Genomic DNA, 22,301 nt, shown 5'->3' on the forward strand with positions numbered 1-22,301 from the left:
GCTGTGGCTCAAGCCGTAGAGTGCTCGCCATGAGCTGAAGAGCACAGGGACAGTGCCCAAGCCCAGAGTTCAAGCCCCATGACCGACCAAAAAAAAAAAAAACAGATTTACAAACTGACATTTAACCTTTCTTGAAACATCACAATACAAGGCAGCAAGTCATGGTAGCCCAGGCACTAGACTAATGTGAAGAAAAACATCTTCAGATAATTCTAGCCCTCAAGTCTCCCTTGATAAGGCCCTAATGGAACAAAAAGAAGTCTTCCCCATTGTACTCTGTCTGAATTCCTGATCCTCAAAACCAGTGAGCAGAATAAAATGATTTCATTTTATGTCACTAAGTGGGATGATTTGTTATGCAGCAATAGACAACTGGAACACCCAGACTTTCAGCTATATGAGACAATTACATTTGGTTTTTATGGTTTAAGTCATTGCAAAGAGCATTTTGTTTTCTTTCTTGCTGTTAATCAGAGCCTAACTCTGTTTGAGTTAACCTAGTCTTTTTTGTTCAAATATTCTTGCAAAGAGGATGATCCTTATTTTTCTAATTCATTAAAAAAAAAAAACAATTTAAGGGCTGGGAAGGTGGCTCAGTGGTAGAACACTTGCCTTGTATGCTTGAGACCCTGGATTCGTTTCCTCAGCACCACATAAGCAAAAAGAAAAAAGCCGGAAGTCGCGCTGTGGCTCAGGTGGTAGAGCGCTAGCCTTGAGCTGAAGAGCTGAGGGACAGCGCCCAGGCCCAGAGTTCAGGCCCACTACCGGACCCCCCCCAAAAACAAACAAACAAACAAACAAACAATTTAAATCATGCTTTCCCACATGCTATCTAAAATCATCTTGTCAGTGGGTAAGGGATGAATCCCACTTTCTAGGAGTTATAGCAGCTGCTGTTGCTCCTCTTTCTTCTTCTCCTCCTCCTCCTCTTATTCCTCCTCCTCCTTTTTTCCTCTTTTCCTTATCCTTCTCCTCCTTCCTTCTTCTTTCTTCTTCCTCTTCTTCATTTGGTGAACAGAGTAAGTTTATTTGGAAGTGAAAGAAAAACCATGATAGCTGGGAGTTGGTGGCTCACACCTGTAATCTTAGCCACTCAGGAGGCTGAGATCTGAGGGTCATGGTTCAAAGCCAGCCTGGGCAGAAAAGTCCATGAGACTCTTGTCTCCAATAAACCCACAGAAACCAGAAGTGGTGCTGTGTCTCAAGTGGTAGAGTGCTAGCCTTGAGCTGAAGAGCTGAGGGACAGTACCCAGGCCCAGAGTTCAAGTTCCTCAACCACGCACCCCCCAAAAAAAATAAAAGAAAGAAAGAAAAAGAAGGAAAGAAGAAAGAAAGAAAGAAGGAAAGAAAGAAAAAAAGAAAGAAACAGCCCTGAAATGAGAGTCTCCATCTGGAGAAGAGCCTTACAGAGGAATCCTATGGAGTTCTCTTGAGGGGCCATTGTTATAGTGTAGGACTTCTTCCATATCTCCTCCTCTGGGCTTTTTGGCTAACTGCTTAATGGCTTGTGCATGCTCTGCCCTGCCCTGCCTCTTTTCAGTGGTTTAACATGTACCCAGGGCATTATGGGAAAAAAACATTTGGACAGGGACGAAATTACAGCATTATGGGAAGAAGAAGCATTTGAATAGGAGCCTGGGGCTCCTAGTGAGGTCTCTTCTGATAGATACATTTGTGAGTTTCCTTTCCCAGGTTGTTGCTGTACGTTGCTGCAGAATCTTCTCTTCTCTGCAGTTCACAAACTTCATTCATGTAGGATGCATAGGGCAGCTAACGGTCATGGGGAACGACCCATATCAGGACCTGTGAAGGGTCTGAGATTTTGTTGTACTTAATTCATCAGCTAGACTGTTCAACGATGTTGGCAAAAGACCCCAAGGAAGAGACAAGGACTGTTTCTCACAGAGAGAGTATAGCAGAGTGTTGGGTTCATGCTGATTCTCCATGCTGTCCAAGTTTCCAGAAGGGGTGCAGGCAGGCCTGCAACACATTGAGCTGTGTCATAGGGCAGGAGAACTCTGTGTGGTGAAACCACTGCTTTATCAGAAAGCAGCAGACATGACTTCATCCCTCAAGGTTGATTGCTGCAAACACAACCTCAGTAAAGAGTAGTCTGGCCTTGTATCCTTGTTTGCTTTGTTTTTATTCTACTGGGGGTTGAACACAGGGCTTCGCACTTCCTAGGCAGGTAGTTTACTACTCGAGCCATGCTCCTAAGACCCTTGTTTTGGTCTTTTCAAGGATAATGTTTATGATCTGGCCAGTTTGAACCCAAAGTCCTCCTGTTTATGCTTTCCATATAGCTGGAATGACAGAAGTGTACCCCCACATCCAGAAATTTATTGAAATAAGGTCTCAAACTTTTTCCCAGGCTGGCCTTGAACTGTCAGCCTTCCAATCACTACCTCTTGAATAGCTAGGATTATACATGTGAGCTACTACTCCCAGTCTTTAGAGCTATGTATCTTTGGGGAAGTTGGGGACGGGGTAGGACTGAGGTTTGAACTCAGGGTCTTGAGCTTACTAGACAGGCACACTCTACCACTTGAGCCACACTCTTAGTCCCAGCATTGAACATACAGGGATGTTCAGGGGTCATGCATATTTCTACCCGAGTTCCATGGGCAAGAGGGTACTGTGAGGTCTCAGAACTGAAACTCCATCATTCCTCTATTCCTGAAAGTGTCACTGCAGGTCAGTCAAGTGTCAGGGTTGAGTATTATTGGGTTCATCTTGATTCTACTTTAATTAGTAATAATTAACAGCAATGTGCTATTATGTGCACTTAACCTTTTTTTTTTTTTTTTTTTTTTTTGGGTCCGGTCGTGGGGCCTGAACTCTGGGCCTGGGCGCTTTCCCTCAGCTCTTCAGCTCAAGGCTAGCGCTCTACCTCTTGAGCCACAGCGCCATTTCCAGCTTTTTTCTTTTTGCTTATGTGGTGCTGAGGAATCGAACCCAGGGCCTCATGCATGCAAGGCAAGCACTCTACCACTGAGCCATCTTCCCAGCCCTGCACTTAACCTTTTATGAAAAAAAACAAAATATGGTTGAGCTTCTCTAATTTGCATAGTTGAGGTAAATCACAGGGATAGCTTGTGTCAATGAGCTGTTGCTGTAAAAAGGCTACGTAACAGTCAAACTCAAACTCTCAGTGGGATATGACACTAAGTATTAGTTTGGGGTTATGAATATCCTGGTCAGCTGGGCAGGCAGCTCAGCCTCATTTGACAAGGTGACTGGGGTACCTCTGCTCCAGTATCTCCCATCCAATTTCCCATCTTCCTTCTGGAACCAGTGGGTTCACCATTGCAGATTTAGTTCTTGGAGATGATGGAATTGCAAGAGAGCATGCCCAATGGTGCAAGTAGATTTAAGGCCCATTTGCTTTGTGTCTGGTGATATTCTATTGGCCAAAGCAATTCTCCTGCCCAAGTCTAGTGGCAAGGAGTAAAGAAGAATGCTCTGTTTCTGGAGGTAGACGAGAAGGGAGGAAATATCAGACATCAGTCCAATCTATGATCAATCATAAATCCATGATTTCTCTTATCAATTTTTTTCACACAGGACTTCAAGCCCTCATTGTAAATCTTTTCTATATTCTCCTTTCTCTCCAAGAATTAACCCTTAAATAATGACTATTAATATGCCAGTTTCCTCCTTTCTTCCAGAATATGGCTTCAGAAAAAAATGTACAGTAATTTTTCTAATTAACCTATATTTCTCTCTATAAATATTCTACAAATATTGCCATGGAGTTTATGCCCATATGTGCCATCCTCTGATCATCAGACTGAGTTCTGATCCTGGAGGACTTCTTCATAATCCTATTGCTTTATGTTCCAGCATTTACATGCATATGAGACCTTCTGTTGGAGAGAAGACGTGTATTGTGCAATTTCTCAGAAAGAATGGCTTTGTTCTAGTTTTTATGGTTATATAAGGTTCTAAAAGGTAATAAATTAATTTAGAAATGATTCAGAAAGGAGAGACAGAATGGAGTCAGAGTAAGAGCTAAAACATCTATTTTCTTGGCTGCCTCCTAGAGTTAAAGAGAACAAACATAGGGAATGAGCAACTTCTATACAAAACACCACCTGGCTATACAAACTAACACCTGGCTAGAATGTTGTGTTATGGTAATGTCTTTTCTTTGATGTGATGTGTGTGTGTGTGTGTGTGTGTGTGTGTGTGTGTGTGTGTGTGTGTGTGTGTGTGTGTGTGTAGAATAATTAAGCAGGGAATATGTGTGTTGCTAGAAGTTCCTGGACAGCATTTCTTATAGTTTCAAAGTCCAGCTATTGGCAGCCATTAGTATGTGGCTGCCTTTCCTCTTGTCTCAGCCCCTGCCTCTGCACATCTGTTGTTTGGGAGGCCATCTGGAGGCTCTTCCTCTTCTATTCCTGGGCAGATTACTATTGGTCAAGGGTTCTTTGTTAGAAATAATAGATACCGCCGGGCGCTGGTGGCTCACGCCTGTAATCCTAGCTACTCAGGAGGCTGAGATCTGAGGATCGCGGTTCAAAGCCAGCCCGGGCAGGAGAGACCGTGAGACCCCTATCTCCAATAAAACCACCAGAAAACCGGAAGTGGCGCTGTAGCTCAAGTGGTAGAGTGCTTGCCTAGAGCTGAAGAGCTGAGGGACAGCGCCCAGGCCCAGAGTTCAAGCCCCACGACCGACAAAAAAAAAAAAAAAGAAAGAATAGATACCCAATTGCAACTAGTTTGAGCAAGAAAGGGGTATTTGTTGTTTTTTTTTAATAACCAAACTATGGACAGTATCCCAGGGATGCCAAGATCCAGGTTATCTAAATTCCCTCCAGGCTCTTCGGTCTCGCTCTCTCTTTTTTTAATTGAGCCATTCTTGTACTCACTCTCCTCCTTCTCCATCCTTCATGTTCTCTACAGAAGCCCAGCAGTCATATTGAAAGCTTGAGAACAAACCTTGACTGAATGGTCATGGCAAAGCAAAAATCGAGTTCCTAAGATTTCTCTAGACTTCTTGTTACATAACTTTGTGCTATTATTCCTCTTGATTTTTGCTTCTTATGACCAAGCACATCATTGATGCACACATTGTAATATCTGGTCCATTATATCAGCAAATCAATAATCAATAACTATTAGCAGTTTTTACTTTGCCTAGGCTACCTTTCCTAATCACAACCACATATGCTATATATATGCTGTACTTTACAGCCTACCCCAGACTTCTTGTTGGGGTGGACTGTAAAGTTTGGATGAGATGAGTGACATAACAGCAAAAGTATAATAAAAAAAGTATAATAACAGCAAATCTTTATTTTTTTCAGGGCTGATTCTAAATGCTTCCCATTACTGAATCCTCACAGCAACCCATGAGGAAAATGTGTTATTATTTCTACTTAGATGAGGAAACTGAGAACTGAAAATGTTAAGTTGCCTAAGATCATACAATTAGCAAACAGCAAATCTAGGATTCAAACTCAGCAGCTGAGGATAGCGTGAAGTAGTTATGTGTGTATTAATTATAAAGAAGAGACTAAAAATAATCATGGAGATGCAGGAGAATCATGGATTTGAAGCCAGCCTAGGATATATAGTAAGACTATGTCTCAGGAAAAAGGAAAGACTACAGTTCAGAGATGTGACTTTTTTTGGAAAGAAGCAGTGTCAGGATTTGAACCCAGGATTTACTGACTCACATCATGACAAGGAGGAGAAGAGTTATGTAGGCCTGTAATGTCGAAGAAACCTGTTGTGTTTGTATATTATGAGAAGAGGCAATGTAGAGAAGAAATCAAGTGCCATACTTGGTGGTGCTTCATCCAGCTGAAGAATGCAAGGTTTGAAGAGGGAAAATGAGCAGCTCAGCATCACCTAAGTAGAAAGGGACACTGCTGGTCCTGGGATCCAGCTCTGTGCTATGGAGATCTACATAAAAAATCCAGGCAGACTGCTCATCCCTGACATAATGAGCCGTGGAGACAAACATGCAGCAGTAGAAAGGGACGGCCCAGCTATTATTTATACTAATTAAGAGGGCATTCAATGGAAGGGACGCACACAGCGCTTTGGTCACCAGCTGGTCTCTGACAGCCTCAGCATTTTCTGCAAGGCCAGCGGGGCTTGTATGGAGCATAGAGAGCAGCCACTTGTCTCTGGCTCTCTCCTAAAGTACTTAATTGTCTGAGAGAAAATACCAGCATTCCTGCCCAGCTCTGGACAAGCTGCAATAAACTAATTAAATCCAAATAGCTTGGATCTTGAGAGGGAATAAGCCACTGGTGGGAAAAAATAAAGCATGTATTCATTCAACAAATATTTATTCCATATCTTTTGTGTGCCTGGCACCATGTTGTATGCTACAAAGTGTGCTATTGATCAAGGCAAGTCAGGCACCTGTCCTCACAGAAATTATATTAATTAGGGGATTGAACGTGATCCTTTATAACGTATAGGGATGTATAACTTATAAGGAAAGCAGATTTATAGGCTATTTACTTTCTGTAAGTGCCCCACACTTTTTTTGGGGGGGGTAGGGAGTTGCCGGGGATGGAACCTAGGTTCTTGCACATGCTAGCAAATGTTCTACTCTTGAGCTCTACCTCCAGCCCCCATTAAAAAATTTTTTTTGCCACTCCTGGGGCTTAAACTCAGGGCCTAGACACTGTCCCTGAGCTTCTTTTGCTCAAGGCTAGCACTCTACCATTTGAGCCACAGCACTACTTCCGGCTTTTTCTGTGTATGTGGTACTGAGGAATCGAACCCAGGGCTTCATGCAGGCTAGGCAAGCACTCTACCACTAAGCCACATTCCCAGCCCCTCCAGCCCCCATTTTTCTCTACCAAAAGAAAAAAAACACATAAACTTAACTAATTTCAATTTAATTCAGTGTCAGGTAGGTAAATTACTACTTTAGTTATTTACTTGTGGTGCTAGGGATTGAACCCAGGGCCTTGTGTTTGCTAATCATGTACTCTGTCATTGAGCTACACCCTGAATCCCTTTTGAGTCAAAGATTCATACTTTTGTATCCCTGCCTCTTCCTCTACTTGAGTTGGTGCTAAATGGCCCCTGTGTGGATCCTTCTGGCACCTTCTGGTAATGTTACTTGAGAGATTAGGGATAGTACATGGACCTACATGTGGACTGTTCTCTCTCTCCTCTCTGCTGAGTCAGTGGGGGGTTGGAGAGGCTCCAGGACACAGGGTTTAAGGGAATGAGAACCCATCTGTCATGGACTGCCAGCCCCTGTCTGTATCCTCTCAGCCCTCCAGAGATGTTTACTGCAGCCAGGATCCTGCTGTGGGCTGTTCCTGAATACCAAAACTTGGCTCACTGATCAGGACAAGACAGCACTAGAGATGAAATACTCACAGAAATCTCCTGCCTCTTTGACAGGTGGGGAGTTGATAGGAACCTGGTGTCCTTTCCTATCACATGGATTAACTAGGGACTGTTTCTCACTTAGTGACCTTTGGCTGAAGCTAGCTTGTGCTTACCACCCCATCCTTACCCGCCACTTGTCCTTGTCTGTCTATCAGCTTGATTCCTATGAGCAAACATTTGAAAGACTGGGGCTCCAAGAAGGAGCTGCTTTGTGTTGTCTAAACTCAGTGGAAGGAGCTGATTCAGAAGCATGTGTGTGCCTCTGCTTGGTTAGGTCTGTTGCTTCCCTTCTTTAAATTTCAACTTCTCTACATGTAATATGAGAGTTCTAACAAAATAGCCTTCTTAGCCAAGTGCTGATGGCTCTCACATGTAATCCTAGCTACTCAGGAGGCTGAGATCTGAGGATTATGGTTCGAAGCCAGCCCAGGCAGGAAAGTCTTGAAATTCTTATCTCCAATTAATTACCAGAAAACCAGAAATGGCTCTGTGGTTCAAGTGGTAGAGCGCTAGCTTTGAGCTGAAGAGCTCAGGGATAGTACCCAGGCCCAGAGTTCAAGCCCCACAACCACCATCACCAACAACAAATCCCAAAGCTTAGTGATTAAAGCAATAGCCATTTGATTTGCCCATAATTTTTCCCCTATTGCTAGGGCTTCAACTCTGGGTCTAGGTACTGTATCTGAACTTTGGTATTCAAGGCTAGTGTTCTACCACGTGAGCCACAGTTCCACTTAAGGCTTCTTGTGGTTAATTGGTGATATGAGTCTCACAGACTTTCCTGCCTGAGCTAGCTTCAAACTGCATTCCGCAGATCTCAGCCTCTTGAGTGGCTAGGATTACAGGTTTTAGCCACCTGGAACCATTTGATTTTCTTATGACTGTTCAGTCTGGGCTGGACTCAAGTGACCTTGCTGGTGACCACTGTATGGTTTCATTCAGCTGGCAGGTGGGCTGAGGGCTGGGCTCAGCAGGCAAGCTGGCATGCCTGGACTTCTGATCTTCCTGCTCTCAGTTTTCCCCACATGGTCTCACAGTAAGGTAGTTAGATTTCTTGTCCAGTTCTTTAAGGTTCCCGAAAGTGAACATTCTAAAAGCCCAGGCCCCAAGTTCTGCCTGCACTGTCCTCACTGATGTCTTACAGACCATAGTCATAAGTGGCCAAGTGCCACGCCCACGTGGGAAGAGACTAGGTATGAATGTTCAGGGCCATAGTTCATTGGCCACCAAATGGCCACCAAATTTAGCCATCTACCACAATTATTCTCAGAGTGTCTAATTGAGAGTGAGAGTGGAGAGTGTGGGTCTTCACTGGCAGGATAAAATTTGATAGTCGCTGAATGTCCCTCTTCCTTTCAGCTCCCAGATCTGAGGTTTGCTTTTGCCTTGCTTTTCCTAACAAGAGCAGGAGTTCAGAAGCCATCTAGGTTTCAATCCATAGTGCCAACCCAAGTGACTGGCCTGACTGTCTGTGTGTGGAGAAGGGCTCTTGGGTGGGTAGGAGAATGGATGGTCCTGATTGTCTAGGCCTTGGTCAAGTGCAATCTGAGTCCCCTGATTGGATTTAAAACTGACAAATTCTCAGGCCATCTTATTGAGAATACCTGTGGTTCAGCAATTAAGAAGGCCTGGGACCTATTTAATGTTGGTATAATTTGTGGAGGGGAAGGGGAAAAACAAATCGTTCAAATAGGGATACAGGTGGACCCATTGCAACAATGAGATGTATAAGTTGTTATGTCAAAAACAAACTTAACAACTTTGGCGGGGGGGGGGGGGGGGGGGGAGTGGGGAGGATCGGGTGGGGGGAGGATGGGAAGGGATGGGAAGGGGTAACAAAAGAGGAGGCCACAATGCTTGATAAGAAATGTACTCATTATCTTGCCTATGTAATTATAACCCCTCTGTACAGTATTTTCACAATAAAAAAAAACTGTAAGGGCTGGGAAGGTGGCTCAGTGGTAGAGTGCTTGCCTTGCATGCCTGAGGCCCTGGGTTCGATTCCTCAGCACCACATAAGAAAAAAGCCGGAAGTGGCGCTGTGGCTCAAGTGGTAGAGCGCTAGCCTTGAGCTGAAGAGCTGAGGGACAGCGCCCAGGACCAGAGTTCAGGCCCCACAACCAGACCCCCCCCCCCAAAAAAAAAAACTGTGAAAAATAAAAAAATAAAAAATAATAATAAAAAAAGAAGGCCTGGGACCAATGCCTGGCCATGAACTCTTAATGTAGCCAAATGGATTTAGAGAAGCATATGGAGAATAGGAAGGGGAATGTGCAGGGTAAGGTCTGCAGGGTAAGATCTGGCACCTGGGAGACCAGGATTGTAGCAGGCTGACTGCAAAGTCTGTGTGCCTTTTCTGAGCATTGGAAGAACAGTGTATATGTATGTAGCTGACTGCAAAGTCTGTGTGCCTCTTCTGAGCACTGGAAGAACAGTGTATATGCATGTAGTTGATATTTCTTGGGCACTCAATCTTTTTTCCAAGAAGATTCCTCAGAAATGGGGTTTCTCATGAAAACAAATGCCACAGACGCTGACTTCCTTGTTGATGTTTCTTCTAATATGCTTCTGCTTGAGCAAGTGAATCCTTAATGTCAATTTCAATTAGCGCTGAGGCCTCAGTGCTGCTGCTCATGGATGCAGTAGGGGGTGAATAAGGTCACTCGGAAGTGGGAAGCAGTGCCCTCTCTAGTTAGGAGGCTTGAAGGCACTGGGAAGAGGGGAAAGATGTAGAAGGATTTGCTCCCTACTTAATAAAGACCATTTTATTTTATTATTTTTTGCTGATCATGGGCCTTGAACTCAGGGCCTGGGTACTGTCCCTGAGCCTCTCTATGCTCAAGGCTAGAGCTCTGCCACTTGGACCACAGCGCCACTTCCGGCTTTTTCTATTTATGTGGTACTGGGGAATCGAACCCAGGGCTTCATGCGTGCTAGGCAAGCACTCTACCACTAAGCCACATTCCCAGCCCCTGAAGACCATTTTAAAGGTACCAGGCTATCTTCTGTTTGTCATGAATGTGGAAACTACACTTGGGGCAAGGCAGAGGATAGAGCAAGGACCCTGAGTTCTGAGCCAGTGAGCAATGAGTGACACATACCTTGCTTGAGCTAAAAGGGCTTCCCTCATATCTTTGAGCCCCCAATTACTAGTCAGATGAGTGGAGATTGCAGACTGCAAGTTTGCTCCCTATTTTCCTAGGGGATGCCCTGATTCTGCAACTTTTTCACTTTCTTCTGTCGCAGCTAAGGTGGCTCAAAGGTGGCTCAAAAGCTCACACATGTTTAATGCCTGAGGCCAGTATGATGATGTGATAGATGAGTTTGGGATGGGGTAGCAAAATGTGGATCAGGGAAAGCCAGACAGCCATGACCTGCCAACATTTCCCCTCTCCTTACCACTATCCTTCTGTTTCCTCTTTCCTTTCCTTTCTAAACAGTTATCAGTTTAGGAAAAGAATATGGATTTATACTCACTAAGAGACGAGCCTCCAGAATGATTCTCTTGAGAAGTCAGAGCTTTTGGATTTTCATGTTCTTCATCATCTGTAACAATCATTATAAAAGCTCAGTATTTCCTCAGCACCTTCTGTATGTCAGGGGACATTATACACGTTATTTCTAGCTTCACAATACTTTTAAGGAAAATGTAATTTATATCTACTTTACCCAGGAAGAAATTGATGTGTACAGAACTTGAGAAGTTTTTCAGACAAAGTGGCAGGATTAGGGTTGGAACTGAGGCTTGCTCATTCGATTTCTGGCTATAATGTTATCAATTATTGAACACTAGGGAGGGCCAGCTCCTGGCTAAAACTTGCTAATAGAGGCATCTGAAATGAGAAATGTCTTCTATTCAAGTGGCAGATATCACACTGACAAGGATTAAACATGGAGTTTCGTCTGCACTGTACAAGGAGTCAAGATTTGATGGTTCTTACCCTGTTCAGCAACTCTCTTGATGGGAAGCTTTCATTGTAGGTGATATCTGAATTCCCTCTGTAAGCTTCACATCTCTATGAAATGGAAAAGATGAGCCAAAATATCTCCAAGGATATTTGAAGGTCAAGTTCACTTCAATCTAGTCTGATAGCACTCATGGGGACTTTCTGTGTGACTGTGCTGGAAAGGTACAAGATGAACTAGACAGACTTTGGGTTTTAAATGACCTAGATATGTGCTCTAATCATTGCAGGGCAGAGCGTCTCATTTAGAACTCGTCAGTGGCAATGTGTGTTACAGGGGAGATGAGGAGGGCTTCGTGGTGGAGACAAAATTGGTGCCTGGTTTTGATAAGCAAATACTAGAACATGTAAAGGTGGTAATGGGAGAAAAGTTTCTCTAAGCAATAACTACTTGGGGAAGAAGAACCATTTAACTCTTGGGATGGTTTGTCATGCAGAAATAGTTAAGTAGCACATCCTCCAAAGTTGTCTAATTATAGACTTGACCCATAAGCCAATTTTCAGACCATAGCCTACAATAATTGGCCTGCAGATATACTTTCTTTGGCACAAGTTATTTGCACAGGGTTATTTAAAAATATTTGAGCCAATATTTAAAACCTGGGCAGTTCTGGCCATAAAGGAAATATGAAACCAAACAACTTTGAGATTCTATCCAATGTGGTTGGCCAATGCCAAGAATTAGAACAAATGCTGGTGGATGTTGGGGAAAAAGGAACCCTATTGTATTGTTGTTGGGAATGTAAAATAGTACAACCATTCTGGAAGGCAGTTTGGAGGTCCTTCAAAAAACTAAACATAAGCTGCGCACCAGTGGCTCATGCTTGTAATCATAGTTACTCAGGAGGCTGAGATCTGAGGATGTCGGCTGGAAGCCAGCTTAGGCAGGAAAGTCCATGAGACTCATCTCCAATAAACTACCTTACCCTCCAAAAAAGAGCTGAAAGTGGAGCTGTGGCTTAAGTGGTAGAGTGCTAGCCTTGAGCAAAAGAAGCTCAGAGACAGTACCTAGGCCCTGAGCTCAAGCTCCAGTATTGGCAAACAAACAAACTAAACTAAATATAGAACTTCCCTATGACTTAGCCATACCACTCTTGAGCATCTACCCAGATCATTAAAGTCAAGATACAGTAGAGACATTTGCACATCCATGTTCATTGCTGCACAATTTACAGAGCCAAGTTGTGGAAATAGCCCAGATGTCCTATAACAGATGAGTGGATCAATAAATATGGTATATATGCACAATGGAATTTTATTCACCCATTACAAAGAATAAGATTATGTTATTTACATGGAAATGGATGTACCTAGAATAAATTATGCTAAGTGAAGTAAACTAAGCTCAGAGACAAACAGCACATGTTTTTTCTCATATGTAGAAGCTAAAAAATATAACTGGACATGATGATCTATACAGGATTCTAAGTAGTCACACAAAAACCAGTCAGACTGCCAGGTGCCAGTGGCTCACGCCTGTAATCCTAGCTACTCAGGAGGCTGAGATCTGAGGATCGCAGGTCAAAGCGAGCCCAGGCAGGAAAATCCCTGAGACTCATCTCAAATGAACCACCAGAAAACCGGAAGTGGTGCTGTGCTCAAGTGGTAGAGCACTAGCCTTGAGCTGAAGAACAGAGGGACAGTGCCCAGGTCCAGAGTTCAAGTCCATGACCAAAAAAAACCCCAAAAAAACAAAAACAAAAACCACTCAGACTAAAGGAGAATACCCTTCTGGGAGGAACTCAAAGGTATAACTTCTTTGAACATTTAAAATCCTAATTATCAAAATGAATTCCAGGAAATAGGAGCATGTTTTTTTATTTTGTTATTTTTGTTGTTGTTGGTGGTGGCTTTTGCTTTGGCCTTTTCTTTTGGGTAGACAGAAGCAAATGCCAGCTCAGTATACGCTATGTGGAAAATGATCTATGTAACTTGTGGACAGGGATGAGAGAGAGAAACTGAGGGAGAACAAAGGAAGGAATGCCATTGTCAATAAAAGAAAAAGAAAGAAAAGAAAAGAAATATACTCATTACCTGACTTATGAAATGGTAACCCTTCTGTATAATGCCTTAATAATAAAATTATATTAAAAAGTAAGAAAACTCAAACCCAGTGTGTTTGGGGGAGGTTAAAAATTTGAGCAGGGGCTGGAAATGTGGTTTAGTAGTAGAGTGCTTGCCTAGCATGCATAAAGCCCTGGGTTCTATTCCTCAATACCACATAAACAGAAAAGAAGTGGCACTGCGGTTCAAGTGGTAGAGCACTAGCCTTGAGCAAAAGAAGCCCAGGGACAGTGCCCAGGCTCTGAGTTCAAGCCCCAGGACTGGCAAAAAACCAAATAAACAAAAAAACCCAACTTGAGCAGTTTCACATGAAACTTGAGATTTGGGGGTTTCTCTTGAAAAATCTAGCTTCTCACACCTGAATCTTAGCAACTATTCACTACAGTACTGTTCCCTGCTTACTGCCTTCCTTCTATCCTGCATTCTGGCCTCTGTAGGCATTTGAATTTTTGATCCATGTTGTTGGCATGGCAATGGGAGGCCACTGGAGGCTTTTCAGTAGGAGAAATGATGAGTTGAGCAGTGAATAACATATTGGTGGGAGTGACTATGTGTTAGGAGTAGAAGGCTGTTATTTAATCTGCCCAGAACAATGAGCTCCATTTTGCTGGTTGTATACCTTCTTCTGGTTGTATAGCTGCAACTAGGTCCCCAAGAACTCCTTATATAAGCCCCCTCCTCATTCACAATGTCAGGCTGAAGAATGGTACTTAGCTTAAACTGGATCACTCACAATACCTGGCCCTCCAGCCAGATGACTGGTCTAGGGATGGGTACCTGTTCATGTTGGCTCATTCAAAGCCCTTCCATAGACTTTTGTCCTTGGAACTAGAAACAGAAAGTCTTAATCTCTTTCTAGTAGAGCAGCTGAGAATTTCTTTTTGGAATTTGCAGTGGGGAGTTCTGGAACTTGGAAGTGCAGTTAAGAGGGCTACTTTTATTCCCAACTACAAAGTAGTTATGAAGTAATGCCATCCCCACTGGAAAGTGCATTATTAGCCTTGAAAGCAGCTATCCCTGCCTGCCACTTACTTCCTGTGGAAACTTAGATAGACCTCTGTACCTTTCTTTTTTTTTTTTTTTGTCCATCATGGGGCTTGAACTCTGGTCCTGGGCGCTGTCCCTCAGCCCTTCAGCTCAAGGCTAGCACTCTACCACTTGAGCCACAGTGCCACTTCCAGTTTTCTGGGGTTTATTGGAGATAAGAGTCTCACATACTTGGGCTGGGAAGGTGGCTCAGTGGTAGAGCGCTTGCCTTGCATGCCTGAGGCCCTGGGTTTGATTCCTCAGCACCACATAAGCAAAAAGAAAAAAGCCGGAAGTGGCACTGTGGCTCAAGTGGTAGAGCGCTAGCCTTGAGCTGAAGAGCTGAGGGACAGCGCCCAGGCCCAGAGTTCAGGCCCCACGACCGGACCCAAAAAAAAAAAAAAAGAGTCTCACAGACTTTCCTGCAGAGGCTGGCTTTGAACCGTGATTGTCAGATCTCGTCTCCTGAATAGCTAGGATTTCAGGTGTGAGCCACTGGCACCTGGCCACCTCTGTACCTTTCTGAGCCTCATTTCCCCTTTTTATAAAATACATGTGGAAAAGAATGATGATTCTCAGGCTGTGCTCTATAACATCCTGTGTCAGAGCCACAACTTAAGTATTATGGCTTGTGGCAGGATTGGGGAACCCATGTAGGGCTTTTATCCTTGACATTGGGACAAAATCAGAAATGACTTGTAGTATTGTTAAGAGATGGAAAAAAAATTCAGTTGAGCTGGATTTTTTTAGGGGGTGGGGAGCAGTCCTGGGGCTTGAACTCCAGGCCTGGGCACTGTTCTTGAGCTTTTTTGCTCAAGGCTAGTGTTCTACCATTTGAACCACAGTTCCACTTCTGGCTTTTTTTTCTGGTTACTTGGAGATGTCTCATGGACTTTCTTGCCTAAGCTGATGTCAAACTGCAGTTCTCAATCTCAGCCTCCTAAATAGCTAGGATTATAGGTGTGAGCCATTAGTGCATGGCTTTTTTTATTTTTAAAGATTTTTCTTGATGCTAGGTTTTGAATCCAGGGCTTTATGTATGCTAGGCAAGTGCTCTACTACTAAGCCACATTATTCCTTGAACCAGATTACTTTTAGATGTTCTTTCAACTTTGCCATTTTATCATTTTATTATTATTTTTTGGATAACACATCATTTTAAAGTATCCTCTATTAAAAACCTTTGGTGATTCTTATCATTTATCAAGTTGAGTGTAGAAATCAGTTCCTAGTTCTAGTCTACTTTTTTTTATTGGTCATAGGGCTTGAACTCAGGGCCTGGGCTCTGTCCCTGAGCTCTTTTGCTCAAGGCTAACAGACTACCATTTTGAGCCATAGCACCACTTCCAGATTTCTGATGGTTAACTGGAGATAAGAGTCTTACAGACTTGGGCTGGGATGTAGCTCAGTGGCAAAGCGCTTGCCTAGCAAGTGCAACATCCTGGGTTCGATCCCCAGTACCAAAAAAGAAAAGACAAAAAAAAAAAAAATACAGTTAAAGAGTCTTACAGACTTTTCCTGCCCAGACTGGCGTTGAACTGCAATCCTCAGACCTCAGCCTCCCGAGTAGCTAGGATTACAGGTGTGAACCACCAGCATCAGGCTCTAGGCTACTTTTTGTACTTGTTTACTCAACTCATACCTTATTCTCCAGAAACCCTTAGCTTTTATATTCCTCTTATATTTTCATATCTGATGCTTCCTGGATCTGGAATATGCTACAGCCTTCTGTAAACAACCCCCCCATATAGAAATGAGAGATACTAGTATCTGTCTGCTGAACCCCACTAATGTTTTCATTAGAAAATTGCAGTTTTAAGTTATAGAACCTCAAAAAAATACTCAAACTATAAATATGTATTTGTTCAAAGATGTATTGGTCCAGAGGTGGGCCAAGTGACTCAATTTTTCTCTAACATTTTCTAGGACTTGTCTTCCTTCATCAGTTCTTCTGGCACAGCAGCTGAAAAAAAGACTCTGCCGCACATGTCAGCATTACATTATGTATCATACCATCCAGAAAACAAAGGAGTATCTATTCCTCATTCTTCACTTTTATTGTAACCTATAACTGAGTCCTTAATAATCAGACTCTAAGATGGACTGTATCATTGCCTAGTAGTATGACTTTTGGAAAGTTGACCTATTTGTGACATAGTTTGTTGTCTGTTCAGTAGGGATTATAATAGTATCTACTTCATAAAGCTGTTGTGGGAGTTAAATAAGCTTAAAAAGCAGTTCATAGACTGCCTAGCAACTATAGCAAATAGCAAATGCTCCATAAATATACCTTGGAAACATTTCCCTGCATTCTGTAAGCTTCAGAGATTCATCTGAACAATGCTGAGAGTCTTCCTGGAATTTTTCTGTTGAAGTTGTAGTCACTTAACAAACACTGAATGAGGGCCTACTATTTTAGGCATGAAGGAATAGCAAAACACACAATATCATGTCCTTGTGGAGATTGCACTGAAGTGGAAGATGAGAATAGGAGATGATAAGCAACTATACATAGGCACAATAAACAAATACACAGGTGAAACTGTGCTAGGGAGAAAAATCCATCAGGACAAGGTATGAGGAAGTACAAGCTGACACTTGAAGATGAGGAGGATATACCAATATATGCAAGAACATTTGAGGCAGACACAACAGCAAGTGCAGAGCACTTCTAGCAGCTGTATGCTTGGCATGTCAGAACAAGAAAGAGGCCAAAGTGTGGCTGGAAAAGAATAATAGCTGAGAGTAATAGCTGATGAGCTCAGATGTAGCGGGTTGCAGGTCACATGGTAGAATATCAACATAATCCTAAATGCCAGAGAGGAACAGGGTATTACTGGCACAAGCAAGTTTTATAATAAAGGCAATGATCAGAGCAGGGTAATGGCCTCAACTTATCTGATGATGGGGTTGAAAGAAGGTCAGAGAAGCCTTCTCTGAAGAAGTGGTTCCTGAGCTATTGAAGGATCAATGGAAAATATTGGGGCAGAGGGGGAGGAGCAATCCAAGTAATGAAACTGCTACAACAGAGTATGGAGAGATTGTGGTGTATTCAAACAAATATGGAGAAGGAAACAAGGAGCCAGGGAGTGGCCAGAAAGAGGAGAGGTCTGTAGAGCCTGGATTAGTTGCTTTACTCTTGATTTATTCAAGTGTTTAGTGAACACTTGGTGTGTGCTAGACGTCTTGCCTGGTCTGGGAACACAGTAATATACACAGCAGTACATAATTCTTGGTCTCCAGTAACTTACATTCTAGTAAGGGAGGATGACATGATAGAACAAGAGGCCAAATGATATATTTTAGGCAGAGGCCTGGGGGGAGGAAGGGGAGGATGTTCCAGGCCTTGCTCTTTAGTGTCATCATCTCTTCCATTTGTTTTCTTTTTCTTTCAAAGCAGGTCATGGACGTCATCAAACGACAGAGGGGCCGTTGTTACTGCTGGTCTGGCAGAATCAGGGCACTCATTTCAAACTGCTCGGTTCTCAGGAATTCCATTTCTTAGGCAAGTTTCGGCAAATCAGTGTGAAAAATACAATCATGAAAACACAGGTCAGAAGAGGGATGGGGAATCAAGGCAGTTCGTAGTCTTCAGGGAGGTCTATAGCTGACAATGGTCCTCTTGTACTCTCAGAAGACCCCTCTGCTGTCTCAGAGAAGTCAAAAGGTGTGGGAATAGAAGACCCTGGAGGCTGCAACACTGATTCAAGTGAGATCCCAACAGAGGAAAACTTCTACCCAGATTAAGTCTTAAAACACCTCCTGCACCACTAAAAAGCAAAGCTACTTGACTGTATAAACTATTTGTTTTTGTGAATAAAGTGGCACTTTCTCCCCTTCCCCCTCCCCCCCCCCCCCATTCACAGCAGCCTCTCGGTCCAGTCCTAGCCTCGATAGGCAGCAAAAATTCTCGCTCAGCCGGGGATCCAGGTTCCTTGAAAAGAAAAAGGACCTTGTCTCTCAAGGTTCCTTCCTGCACAGACCAACCTACAGCTTTGGGCCTATTCTTCAGGCCTCGCCCATCTCAAGTACCACCCACTTGGTCCTCCTTTAGGACCCGCCTCCTTCCGGCTCCACCCCAGAGTGGCTACTTGGATCGCCCCCCCCTCCCCCTCCTGCCTGCTTTGCTTCCGGGCCCGCTTTCTTCAAGCTAGACTCACTCGGCTCCAGGGCTTCCCCTAAGCCTGGCCTCAACCCAGTCGGCTTCTGAAATCTCCTCCCCCTCGAGTCCACCTCCCGGAACGCTCTCCCTTAGCTCCGCCCACCCCTCCTCTAGCAAGCTTGGCCCCGGCTCCGGGTCCTCCGAGGCCTCCAATGTCTTCTGTACCAGTCTCGTTCTGCAGTTCCCAGGGATCACCATCTTCTCTCCCGCCCCGCTTTCAGAGCTCTAGGCTGGTGTCAGCGACTTCAGCCCCGCCCCTGACCCCGCCCCTCTGCCAGGCCCCGCCCCTCTCCTCTCCCCGCCGAATCTCTGGACCTTTCCAAAGCTAGGTTCAGAGGGTGGCGGGTAGTTTGGCTGTGTGCGGCCGTGGCTGCGCTGTCCCAGTGCCGGGGTCACCGAGTCCTTCCTGGGGAAGCGGGTGAGAAGGAAGATTAGCCTGAGGCCAGAGTGGAGGTGAGGGCCGAGCGCTGGGGAGCCGCTCCGGGAGCTCAAGCCCCGTCCCCCCGCCGCACGCCTGAGTGGTGCGGCCCGAGGGTAGGACTCGCGGCGGAGGGGCTCGCGCTCCGTCAGTGCAGCGCGAGCGGCGCGGGAGCTGCGGGCAGAGCCGGAGGAGCTGAGGGGGTGGTGGCGGTGAAGACTCACGAGCGTGTGCTCCGCTTCCTCCCGCCGCGGCCGGGGCCGCCCCCTGCCTCCCGCTTTCCTTCCCTTCCTCCCTCCCTTCCGCCTCCGAGCGCGGCGGCACCGTCTCCTGTGCCGTGCGGCTTCCTCTAGACCTCTCGGCGCGGGTGAGTGGAGGCTGCGGGCGTCTCCCAGGGGTGCGTGTGGGGTGTTCCCGGCGCCTTTTCGTCTCCCACGCTTGCAGGAGGGCCGCTGCCTATTTTTAGAAACTCTTTTCTTCGGCCTTTCGGGGAGTCCTGGGAGCTCGTCTAACTCCAGGCCCCCTCCCCCCCTTCCCCCCCTCTCCCCTTCCTCCCCCGCCTCGGGCCGGCCGCCCGGGGTCGCCGGCCTCAGCCCACTCGCGCTGTTTCTGGGCCGTCTGGCATTCTCTGCCCGCTCTAGTCGCGGGCCGGGCCGGGGCTTGGAGTTGGGGTGGGCCGGCGCCGGCGCCGCCTGGAAGTTGGAGTCTTTTGTGCTTGCGCCCCGCCCCGCCCGGCGAGGGGAGGAGGGAGGAAGGAGAGGAGCGGAGGCCGCGCTGGGGAGGCCTCGGGCGGGCCTGTCCCTGGCTCTCAGGCCGGAGCTGGCACTTCAGGCTCCTTTAAGCGCGCAAAACTACCTCTGCCGGGCTCCCTACCGGTGTGTCCGCTTCGGACCCCATCTCTGCGGGTTCAGGGATCTTTTCACATCTTGGGTACACGTAGGAACAAGCGACAGGCCATCGAGCTGGGGCCAGATCCCGCACTTTGTCCTAGCTCCTTTGGGGGCCGAGCCCCAGTTTGTTTGCCCCTGTGTGAAATGGCGTAAAGATGGAAACTGGCCTCACAGGATGTTCACGGATTTAAGGAATGAGGGAAGGGACGTGTGAGAGAAGCGTTGTACACCAACAGGTAACATTTATTTAATGAGACTGAGTCTGGAACTTCATAAGCCTCTATCATTTAATGCTCACAACGGCCCTCTAGAGTTATTCCCACTTACAGAAGCAGAAATCAAGGTACAGATTAAACAATGTTCTCTCACTCACTTGTAGCAGTGATGTTAGTACTTGTCACTTTTTTCTTGATAAAAGCACATATCCTCTGTTAGTGCAAAGGGTGTTTTGGTTTACACCCTTAGGCCACACCATTTATAATAAAAAGACATAACTCTGGTTTCTTTCTCACTCTGGGTGAATATCCAGTGTAGTACAGATGAAATCCTGCTCTACAAGAGCTCCAAGGGAAAGTAAGTTAGGGTGAATGTTCTTGCTGTTATAAGAATGCAACTGCAAATCTGTGGTGTTTGGCTTAAGGAACCCTGAAGTCTTTTTATAAATAGTGAGGTCTGTCTTTTGTTGATGTCATGTTCTTCCCTGTATACCTTGTATGTTCTCAGTAGTTCTAGTTTTCCTGTTTTCAGATAAAGGCCCAAGGGAGTTGATGTGAACTAAAATTAATTTAGGTAAGTGTTCTAGTTTTCTGATATATTCGATTCTAATAGTGGAGCGAGTCTAAAAATCACATTGAGGAGTTCTTTTGCCAGGTCTTAACAATTCTCCTGATGTTTGTATTAGAAGGTCTGTTTTGGTTTTCTTCACCTGCAAGATTGTAGATTTAGGAGTGGTGGTATACATGAGGTTAAAGCCTTACATAAGATCTAACTTTCATATCTGACTGTTCCCTCTTTCCTATTAGTGAACTCTGGAAAGGGGAGGTAAATTGTCTAAATTCACAAACTTCCTTAATAACAGAACTAGAATTCTCAGCCTTTCAATCTAGTAATTTTTTTTTTCTATACCATGCCATCTCTTGAAAGGGCACTAATCTTATTCAGACCTGAAGATCAGGAATCCTGTATAATTGAAAACTTCAAGGCATTTCTGTAGTCCCAGCCATTTTCTGTACCTTGTGTTTAATGTTCAAAGGAGGCCAGATTTTGTAAGTCAGAATTGCCAGGTGTCTTTGTTGGTCACTTTTGTTTTATATTATTTATGATTATAGTACTCTCCTATAATTGGTGTCTGGTTTGTTATTTAGTGGAAGGGGATGTCCTTTTTATATGTCTCCTTTTTACTGTAAGGCAATGGAGACATAAGAGTTAGGGCACTTGCCTTAGATAACAGAGTATATATAGTAGACAGATTTCCTCATGAGTAGAGAATTTGCTATGGCATGGACTGAGCCTTTTGAGCTATTGGGCACACTGAACCAATTTCTTTATGTGTAAATTCGAGCTGTGAGGACTATGGAAAGAAAATGATTATGAAAGTGCTTTGTTGTAATAGTAATAGCTGACAATAAGTACTTTACATGTACCACCTGTCACTGGACTGAGAATTTGTAAACCAGGTACTAAGAGTTTAGAGAAGTTTCATGACTTTCTCAATTATATGTAATGGATAAATGGTGAAGCCAGGATTCAAACTGCAAAATTTTAAACTGACAGGCTTAAAAAAAATTACATATATATGTATATACTGGGGCTTGAACTTGGCTTTTCTGCTCAAGGTTAGTAACCTACATACTCCTTGAGCTACACCATCACTTCCTGCTTTTTTCTGGTTAATTGGCAATAAGAATTATGGACTTTGCTGCCTGGGCTGGCTTTGAACCTCTATCCTCAGATCTCATCTTCTTGAGTAGCTAGGATTACAGGTGTGAGCCCACGCCCGGGATGTAGCAGTATATTTTTTTAATTTATAACTATAAGCATTAAAAAATGCTTAATTCTGTGGCATTAAGTATATTTTATACTGTGCAGCCATCACTACTATCCATCTCCCAAACTTCTTTCATTTTCCAACTGAACTAACCAAGAAGACTTAACTTCTTGTTCCCTCATAACTCTGCTGGGGGTGAGGAAAGTCTGGGCTGGCCTGCAAAATCATTTGTTACATGCCATGCCAGGCGAGGAATGCTGATGGTTCATCTGCCTGTAGTGATAATTTTGAATGATCTGTAATGATACAAATGCCTAAATGGCTGTTCACGGAAAAAGGTTTCTCATTTCCTGCAGCTTAGTCTCTCACAACTGCCATTCTATTTTCTGTGCTGAATTTAACCACTGTAGGACCTCATATA

General features: G+C 44.5%; 1 protein-coding gene across 7 annotated transcripts in view; it reads left to right on the forward strand.

The window, feature by feature from the left end:
* The first annotated feature begins 18,905 nt into the window (after positions 1 to 18,905).
* Raly (RALY heterogeneous nuclear ribonucleoprotein) overlaps positions 18,906 to 22,301 on the forward strand; it is a 68,248-nt gene continuing 64,852 nt past the window's right edge. For 5 of the 7 annotated variants that reach the window (XM_042694249.1, XM_042694247.1, XM_042694246.1 and 2 more), the window contains exon 1: positions 19,128 to 19,370. The gene's annotated coding sequence lies outside the window, so the exon portion shown is untranslated. Of the gene's footprint in view, positions 19,039 to 19,127; positions 19,371 to 22,301 lie in introns of those variants that run through there. The other 2 variants (XM_042694252.1, XM_042694250.1) reach the window with 2 other exon arrangements.

The sequence above is a fragment of the Dipodomys spectabilis genome, unplaced genomic scaffold (assembly GCF_019054845.1).
Source record: "Dipodomys spectabilis isolate Male_0828 unplaced genomic scaffold, ASM1905484v1 ptg000175l, whole genome shotgun sequence".
Taxonomy (NCBI): Eukaryota; Metazoa; Chordata; class Mammalia; order Rodentia; family Heteromyidae; genus Dipodomys; species Dipodomys spectabilis.